Genomic DNA, 10,365 nt, shown 5'->3' with positions numbered 1-10,365 from the left:
TTAGCAAATTTAGTTGGGAAATTGTTTACTCGAGATATGGGGAGAAAGACAGAATCTAGAGAGAAGAGGGGAGAGAGGAGAGAAAAAAGAAAAAGAGTTTAACTAAATTCCTTGATTGAAGGCACAAATAATGGATTCGGAGCCTTTTAAGGTGGATTGTATATATTTTGTAACTAAAATGTGTTTAGGTCGGGTAAATACCGATACATGGACATTTTTTGTAATAAGGTTTCAAATAGTGTATAGGAATGAAAAAATCCCTAACAACATACCATATAATTGGCAGAAAATATCCCTAGTTATAAATATTGGCATCAAATAGCTAATAAATGTATATCACAATAATAATATGTATATCATGTTAAGAAACTAAGCTCAAAGTAATAACATAAAACAAGAAAATAGATAAGAGATATAGAGAGAAAGAGAGGACAGATTCTATTTCTTTCAAATGTTTCAAGTGTGTACAATGTAATGCCCAAACCCTCTATTTAGGATGATATAGTTAATACAAAGGGATGCCATAAACATGGTATTAACTATTGAGAACATGGGGAAAGATCATGGAGGTGTGGGAGTTACATCCATATTGGTAAGAAGTAGTGGGAGGTTAATGGAGAAGAATAGTGGGTGTTACTCCCTTAGGAGTTATGGACATCCACTATAGTCAAGTATTTCATAACACTCCCCCTTGGATGTCCAAAGATAATGTGCCTCGTTAAAACCTTACTAGGAAAAAACCCTATGGGAAAAAATTCTAGTGAAGGAAAAAGAGTACACATATCTTGTATTACGCATTACTTGCTGCCTCATTAAAAACCTTGCCAGGAAAACCCAATCGGATAAAACCTTAGCTAAGGAAAAAAGAGTACAGCACATATTTTCCTCCCCCTGATGAAAATATCACTTTATTTCTCGGAAACGATGAATTCCAAGCTTGTCTAACAACTTCTCTAATATTGATATCGGTAATGCCTTGGTGAATTATTCCGCCAAATTATCACTTGAACGGATTTCTTGAACATCTGTTTCATCATTCTGTTGAAGATCGTGTCTGACAAAGAACTTTGATGAAATATATGATTTATTCTGTCTCCTTCAATATATTCTTCTTTCAATTGAGATAAGCAAACATCATCGTCTTCACTATTATTGGAATCTTCTCTTCAAAGAAAAGTCACACATCTTGTGAAATGATAATATGACAATTTCTCACATACAAATAGATTGTTTGAAGAACGGACTTCAATAAATGCCTGCATTTGCATAAACAACAAAACCTTAAAAATATTTGTTAGAATAAACAAATCTATATCAAGGATTCCGTTTGCAATATAATACTAATCATATTTCAATATCTCCATATAGCCTTTATACTTTCAGCTGTTGAGACTATTCGTCCAACTTCATATTTTTCAGATGAAGTCAATTTTCATTGCATATTTTTCATTTGGCCAATCATTTATCTGTCCAAATTTCATGACAGATTTGAGCTCAAGATCCTCGTCAATATTAATAATATTGAGCGCTACATTATATTAACAACATCGTCGACGATCATTTTACATCGGTTCCATCATCGCACAATAAAGACATAACTTATCTAGATCTCATTATTTTCAGGTACCTGAGCCTCTCCCATGAGGTCTTATAAAATGTTATGTCATGGTGCTCTTATAAAGCACTTGCCTCCTTATTATGACCATCTTGAACATTTGCTCCCTCCTTCTTCAAGGAGTTTTATCTTTGGAATCGATTTGTCTATTACGCTTCATGTGTGCCATAAACTCTATCCATCATGGACGTTATTCTATTTGGAGCATTAGCAGTTGGAATATGACATTTAGCTTTGGGTCAGCAATGTGCCTGGAAATATTTTAGAAATGAATTATCACTTGAATTTCAAGTTCACATTTTCTTGTACGAGGATCTAGATGTATTCATAATAATTCATTTCACGTAACACTTTTTCAGCTGCCCATTTTCTCCCCCTAATGTTGGGATCACCAACACATTTTCCAACCTTCTTTGGGAACCCATCTTTGTGGATTGCGGCAGCACAATTAAATCATATAGCACATCTATATTTCTAGATGAGAATATTTGGTTCCTGACCGTGAATCAATTTTGATGGGGAGAATTTATCATAACTTGTTGGCTAGATGCGTACAAGTGCTGTTGTATATTAAATAATACACCTCATACCAAATTTCTATTTGGGAGTTTTATTCTCATAACCAATGGTTTAGCTATAATTGGAGGCATACAATTTTTGCTAAACCAACTTGGATTTAAACCAGCATTATCAAGACAAATTATCATAGTTTATATTCTGGAACTGTGCTCTAATAATTTGAGCAATCAACCTTGCAAAATTCACACGACAAGTTGACAACAAACGCACATGTGACCATACAATAGATGCATCTTTTAAAATCATATAATTGTAAACGGCCCACATGGCAGGTGACTAGGCCCATATATATATCACCTTCTATTCGTTCCAATAATCAAGGGATTCAATCCCAACCTTAACTGGTATATCATGAGAATAAGCAGCACAAGAAAATTCTTGAAGAACCTTCTATTTCTTCAATATATGCCAATGTGAATTCTCAATCAATTTTTCGCATCATAATTGAACCGGGGTGGCCGACCGGTCATGCCAACTGATACTTATTTCAGTAAACATCTAATTTACTATGGCATGTGATTCTATCATCATGCTTATACATGTGTTGTACACATAGAAGAAAAGTCGGGTAACCTTTCATATTTACCCGGTATGATTATAGTAATATGAAGATATTCAATCTTCATTACATTTATAGTCTCAAATGCCAATCACTTTGGCTATTATACTTAAAACTCAAAAAGTTTCTTTTGAGACTTACTACAATATTAATGTCATGAACAATTTTATTTATCCGAGTAGTAACAAATTAGCTCTTTTGCAGCTCTTAATTTGTTTTGTACTACAAGACTTTTTTCTCACCGTCCATATGGTGAATGTCTCCTTCACGGAGAAAAATATATCATAATTATTATCGTGGTCAAAATCATCATAAGCAAAATTATTTCTTGCTTTAGTTTGCCTTTAACAACTTTTTATAAAGCATGGCAATATATTTTTGGCGTACCACATGTACGCGACCAATGACGTATTCATGTAACCACATTGTAATATTCATTATCTTTATTTCTCTCAAACCTCCCTTAAAGGTGAGTTGTGGTATTTATACAACCATGCATAAGCACATTCTTATGCATAATTTATATCACATGTATATTTTCACATTCACTTTCAGGAATGAGTCTGCATTTGCAATGCTTGTCACAAGTTGCATTCTTTCAAAAATGAACTATAATCGTCTGAGCGTGCCTCATACTTACAGACTATATCGATAGACAATTCCTTCACCTTTGAAGAATTATTTTGAGAACCCTTATTGTTCTCTTTTTTACATTTACCATAATGATGACTATATTATTTCGTCGCTTGCCATGCTCTCGTACATTCATACAGTCATGAAAGATTATTTTCATAGTCATCATTAGATCATCAATATGGTGCATTGGGACTCAAACCCAATGCCATACCCATATAAAGGCATGTTAGGCTATAATGAGTTGGGACTCAATCCCAATTCTTATCATCATGGTGCACGAGGACTCAAACCCGATGTCTTACCCTCATGACACGATAGGATTAGAACCCACCGTCTTACCCTCAAACAATGGCATAATAAGCCAAAGTACACTGAGACTCACCCTCGAGCCATAATCAATACCATGTGATGCAACTCGAAGTATAATTTCACGTGTTCTTGCAAATCATTGTAATATGATAATCATGTTATTAATAATATAATAGAAACATATCAGGTAACATATTTATGAAAGCATAAGTATTATATCTTTGCTTACCGATAATCGTAATAATATCCAATCTTAAGCCAAAGAAACATTCATTCTAAGGTTATGAATAATTTTTTAAAATTTCAAGGTTTAATATATCGATTACCCTTCAACACCATCTGACATAAGCACTATTAGTTAGATTGTTTTTTTCCAAATTGACAATAACTACCTCTAATATACTTGGAATGTAAATATCATGAAAATTCAAGGTTAAAGTAATAATTTTCTTCCTAATTTGTATGTCTAAAACTTATGTAGCAATAATATTATTATTTACAAAATCACTAAAAAGTTATTCAATGTACTAAGTAATCACCATTATATCCATTGTTGTATTTCTGTGCAATTGCTACCCGAAAATATATAATTATGTTCATTATATAATGCATGCACACATTTCCTTATAATGACAGAAGTAGTGCTTACCAAGAGATCTCGTACATTTGCTACAAATATTAAAAGCATATATGAGATCCCATATATTAGAGATTAAGATGAAATGGAAAAAAACATTCCAAATAAACAGTAGCACCGAAACTATTAAACCAAAACTTACAGCTTCTAAGATTTTCACTTTACTCTTAGTTTAGGCAACAATTATCTTCCTTATTGATATTTAGGAGTAAATCTCTACCAAAAGAAACTTCATCAGAGATCTAATGTCTTCATAGTAAAGAACATAAAACTAAATATTTGTGTACCAGTATCAATGTATAAACTCTTACCATTGTGAAGAAAAATTAGAAAGAAGTTACCATACCACTGAAATAGTATGGTTGAAGTCGTGGAAGTTAAATCGCACCTACTACATAATCTTGACAGAAAAGATCATGAAATGAGAATTCGTGCTGATAACGTGTTAAGAAACTAAACTCAAAGTAATAATATGAAATAAGCAAATAGACATGAATGTATGGAGCAAGGGAGGAGAGATTCTATTTCTTTCAAATGTTTCAAGTGTGTACAATGTGATGCCCAAATCCTCTATTTATAGGATGATATAGGTAATACAAAGGGATGCCATAAACATGGTATTAACTATTGAGAACATGGGGGAAGATCATGGAGGTGTGGGAGTTACATCCATAATGGTAAGAAGTAGTGGGAGGTTAATGGAGAAGAATAGTGGGTGTTACTCCCTTAGGAGTTATGGACATCCACCATAATCAAGTATTTCATAACATATCACAACTTTTTTCTTCTTCTTTGTCTATATCAACATGTATATTAAAATTTTATTTTCATTCTTTGTATATAAATAATATTATTCTTTGTATATCAATAATATGAAATTATATATATAGTTATTGTTGTCTTTATATCAAACAATAAAAATATTATATTATTTGTATATCACATTGTATAGCACATCGGACAAGTGTATACCAAAATAGATATCATAAATTTATTTTTCTTCTTTGTGTATATCAAAATTAATTTTCTTTGTATACCAAGATATTACTTACTCCCACAATTATATTTTAGAACTTGCTTACACATGCTATATCAAAAATTTATTTTTATTTTTTGATCAAAAACTAATAATTATATTATTTATTTAACACAGTGTATAACATAATAATAATGTGTAAATAAAAAAATTATTAAAATATTTTTTCCATCTTTGTATAACACATTTCAGATTGATAACTCAAGTTCAAGACGACTCCACATGTGTATCCCCTATTGTAACCCGTGTATATCTCTATGTACATCAGTGATATCTCATGTATATGTCACGCCCCGAACCTGGGCCTGGACGTAACACGGCACTCGGTGCCTGACTACATGTGACCGAGTGAACCAACTGGCTGGCTGAATCAACATGTGGTATCATAACATACTGAATGCGGAAGATAAACTAACACATGCTGATATACTGAAAGTTTAGATGATATAAATCAAATTGCGGAAATACTAATACAATTCTGAAACATATTTGTAGCCAACATAGTTTAATATGAAAAACCTGTGACTCTGTCTAACTGTTATTCTAGTCTATGAAGCCTCTAATTTGTACTGAAAACACTGACTGTCTGAAAATACTGAAGACTATAGTAATGATAATGCCCCGAAAAAACTGGGGATCACCAAATAGCTGGTACAAGAATCCTAGCGCTCTGAATCATCAACCTGCAAATCATTACCTGCATCGTGAGATGCAGGCCCCGGGCAAAAGGGACGTCAGTACATTTGAATTGCACTGGTATGTAAAGCAACTGAAAGAAAGAATTGTAAATGCTGAAACTGAAACTAAGCTGATAACTGAGAATTGATAATTGATAACTAAAATGATAACTATTAAAACTGAAACTAAAATGATAATTAACAACTGATAACTGATAACTGAACTGATAACTGATAACTGATAACTGATAACTGAACTAATAATTGATAACTGATAACTAATAATTGAACTGAACAAAGGAAGTAAGGATATGAATACTCTCTCTTCTGAATGATGAACAGCCTGTTTATTTGAATAAATAAACTGCGGGCTCAGGACCAAAGATGCATAAATCATAAACTGCGGCCTCAGGCCCAAATACAGGTGTTCAACATTCAGGAACTGAGAATCATACTGCAATACATGATAGTGAAATACTGAGTTACACTGAGTTACATGATACTGAAATACTGGATCACACTGAGTTACATAATACTGGAATACTGAATCACCCTGAGTTACATAATACTGGAATACTGAATCACACTGAGTTACATAATACTGGAATACTGAATCACACTGAGTTACATAATACTGGAATACTGAATAGGACTAGACTGAGACATGTATTCTTGAACTGATTATGAACACTGAAACTTCAACTGTTTATGGCATACTGAGTAATCTATACTAAGACTCGGGGGCAACAAACCCAAGTCTATATTGAATACACACTGATCTCACAACGTTCAGAATGAAAGTCATGAACGAGTTATGAAGCTAGAGAATAGAAGTTCTACAACTATTCAAGGAACTAGGCTTAACTATATTTCTAAGGCAATTGGTGTCGTCGTAAAAGAAACGTAGTGTAGGGAGAATCATTAAAATTCCCAAACATAGAGAGTTAGCATCACATACCTTAAATTCCTGCTCTTGAGCGTAATACAACATTCGCTAACTCTTTCAACTTTAATCTATATCAATACAAGTCAAAGGGATTCCATATTAGCTATGATACTCATGTTTTGGTCACTTAAGCATTTTATCAAACACTTGGTGAGAATAAAGCTTCATAGTCCTTATTAATGGTGTCTCTACACCCAACAATCCATTCTCTTGTTCCTACTTAAATTCTAAAGTCTCAAACGATTATAATCATCATTATTCTTCATCACCCATAAGGTAAACAACACCCCAAACCTATTACCGTTCATGCTTTTCTATCAAACCCATCAACGCATATCTCATGAACTAGAGTCTATAATCATTAATTCAATGATAGAATCAATTAGAGGGTGAAGACATTACCTTTTTGAAGTTCAAACCCTTTGAATTCGAGTTCTAGGCTTCCTTCTCTCAACAATGATGTCCCAATTGAATATCTAATGATATGGAGGGATTACCCATATTAATAAGATGTTGGGAAATTAAAATTAACTTAGAATCACTATTATAACTTACCTTGGGTGGTGGAGGGACCTTTAAGGAGTTAGGTTTTTAAGAGTTTTCCTTTCTAAAGCAAGTTTTTATGTTTTGGGGCTGTGGGGGACGAAATAGGGCTAAAAAAATGACTTCCCAAGTCGGCCACCGTGTCCTAGTAGGCTTGACCACGGTCCCAACCGCGGTAAATCGCTCGAACACTGCCTTACGACCGCGGTCACGGTCAAACGCGGCCAAACGTGGTGGTTACGCACCATTCTGTAAAACGGGCATAACGTTTTTCACAGAGCTCCGTTTGGGCTCCACAATATATTGTTGGAAAGCTATTTCAAGGGCCTACAACTTTCATGATTTGGGTTTTCCTAAATTCCTTACACATTTTCACTAAACACCGCTGGAAGACAGACCTTCTACAAACTTAGTCGATTTTGTCAAATCTTATGCACCACACTTTTCATCTTGATTCCAAAACAACTATTTTTACCCATACTCATCCCTCTAGGACTTCATATGTCTAAAATATCAAATTAATACCCATTTAATATATCCACACCTAGTCCGAATGTACGGGATGTTACAGTATATTATGTGTATCTGTGTATATCCATAAAAATTTGTGTTATATATACGATTTACAATGTGATATACACAAACGTCCATAAAAAAATTGTGTTGTATACACGATATACAAATTAATATACACATGCGTCCTTAAAAACTTGTGTGTGATGTACACTTTGTACACGATATACAACGTGATATACACATGTCGTAGTTGGATTTTTAGGTCTGATTTTTTTACTTGGACCAGTCTAAATCAGTTCTAATCTTGCTCAAATTTTGTATTTAGTCTCGTTTAGGTATTTTCAACCAATTTCAATCACACCCACTCATTCAATCCAACCAAAAAAAAGGAAGAATAAGAAAATAAAGTTGAAATATATTTTTTCTCTCTTTATTTTTGCTAATCTTGCTCAAATTTTATATATAGCCTCGATTAGATATTTTTCAACCAATTTCAATCACACCCACTCATTCAATCCAACCAAAAAAAAAAAAAGAGAGAGAGAGAGAAGAAAAATAAAGTTGAACTATATTTTTTCTCTCTTAGTTTTTGCTTCTGATTTTCTCTAATGTGAGATCAACCTTATCTTTTCATCCCACTAATTTTTTCTGCATAATTTGCAAGAATTTTTGCTAAACTATGAGAGTAAAAGAGAAGAGATAGAAGAAGAAATACAAGGAGATAAAGGTGGGGAGAAGCCAAAATAAGCGTGTAGTTTTTTTGAGGGGGAATATAAAAGAGAGTATTTTTTTTAAGATTTGGCTATATAATGCCAATTGTTTGGGGCTATCTTCGCCAAACCTAATATAAGACTAAAAAATTACCAATTTTTTATAGTAAAAATTGCACGGGGCGTCCTATTTGGTCGCCCCCATTTTAACCTATACCCATTTTTTTTTAAAGTTTTAACTTGTACCCACTTTTTGAACAACTTCACCCTCAAAGTTATATCCGCCCTCAACCTCTTTTTGAAGTCGCACTGCACAAATTGTATTTCTGTCAGTGCAGAAGAAATAAATAAGAAAAAAATAGGAATATATAGTGCAATTTCGCATCATAAATGTCTCTCCGAAGAATATCGTGACTTTTTTCCTGTTTCACGGTTTTTCCATTAACTGTTGCATAATCCATCAGTACAATAAATTAGTTTCATTGCTTGTTTCGCTGTTCAGTGATGGAGTTCAGTAAGATGACGCTGGAAATCTTCTCGAAGTTAGAGCAGAAATGGTTGTATCATTATGAAAGGAAGAAGACTTTAGAGTTGAAGTTCGCCAGTTACAAAATAAAAACTTAAGCTCTAGAGTTGAAGTTCACCAGTTACAAAAACAAAAACCTTAGCTCTAGAGCTGAAGTTCGCCAGTTACAAAACAAAAACTTAAGTTCGCCAGTTACAAAAAACAAAAACTTCAGCAATTACAAACAAAAACTTCAGCAAATAGAGAACAAAACTTCAGCTATTATGCTTAAGTTCAGCAATTACAAACAAAAACTTCACCACACTTGGTTCAGCACACTTGCTACTTCAGTCCCGTCTACTAGAATGCTGAAGTTTTGCGTGATTGCCTTTGCTACTTTAGCCCCGTATGCTGAAGTTACGCGAAAAAGTGGGTACGCTTGCAATTTCTTTTGCAAAGCGGGCACAAGTTAAAACGTGACCCAGAAAAGGGTATAGATGCAAATGCGGGTTATTATAAGATGCCAATTTTTCTAAAGTATACGTATTAATTTGTTGAGATCGAGGTCTCAACGTCAAATTCCATCGAACTTGAGTTTATGTCCTACTTTATATTAGTGTTCTCTGTTAGTGTGTGGTAAAAATGTACTAATATCTGCCTGCTGGAAGTATAAATATGTAAATATCCCTACTGTTTGACCAAAAAGAGGATAAGTTAATTATTTAATTTCTTCATTGAAAATAATAAAAATATGAACTTTAAACAGTCCAACGAAGACAATTATGCGTTTGTATCACTGGAAAAAACCGGCTCCAGGAAGATGATGAGTGATGACAAGCATGACGAACCATAAATTAATTAGGGTGTTTTTCATGATCGCAAGCAGGGCGCAGAGCTAGGTGAGCAGAAAGGGGTCGCGAAAAATTATATTGTATATATAAGATCAATTCTTTTGCGTGTATACTTATTTTTATTTTTTGAATCCTCTCGGTGAAAATCCTACTCTCGCCACAAGTGTGTCCATATTTACATTTTTTTATTTTACTACCATGTCACTTTCATCAAATTTGCAACCAAAAAAAAAAAGTAAAATGAAA

Source organism: Nicotiana attenuata, unplaced genomic scaffold (assembly GCF_001879085.1).
Source record: "Nicotiana attenuata strain UT unplaced genomic scaffold, NIATTr2, whole genome shotgun sequence".
Taxonomy (NCBI): Eukaryota; Viridiplantae; Streptophyta; class Magnoliopsida; order Solanales; family Solanaceae; genus Nicotiana; species Nicotiana attenuata.
The sequence above is the reverse complement of the archived record's forward strand: the minus strand, read 5'-3'. Positions refer to the sequence as shown.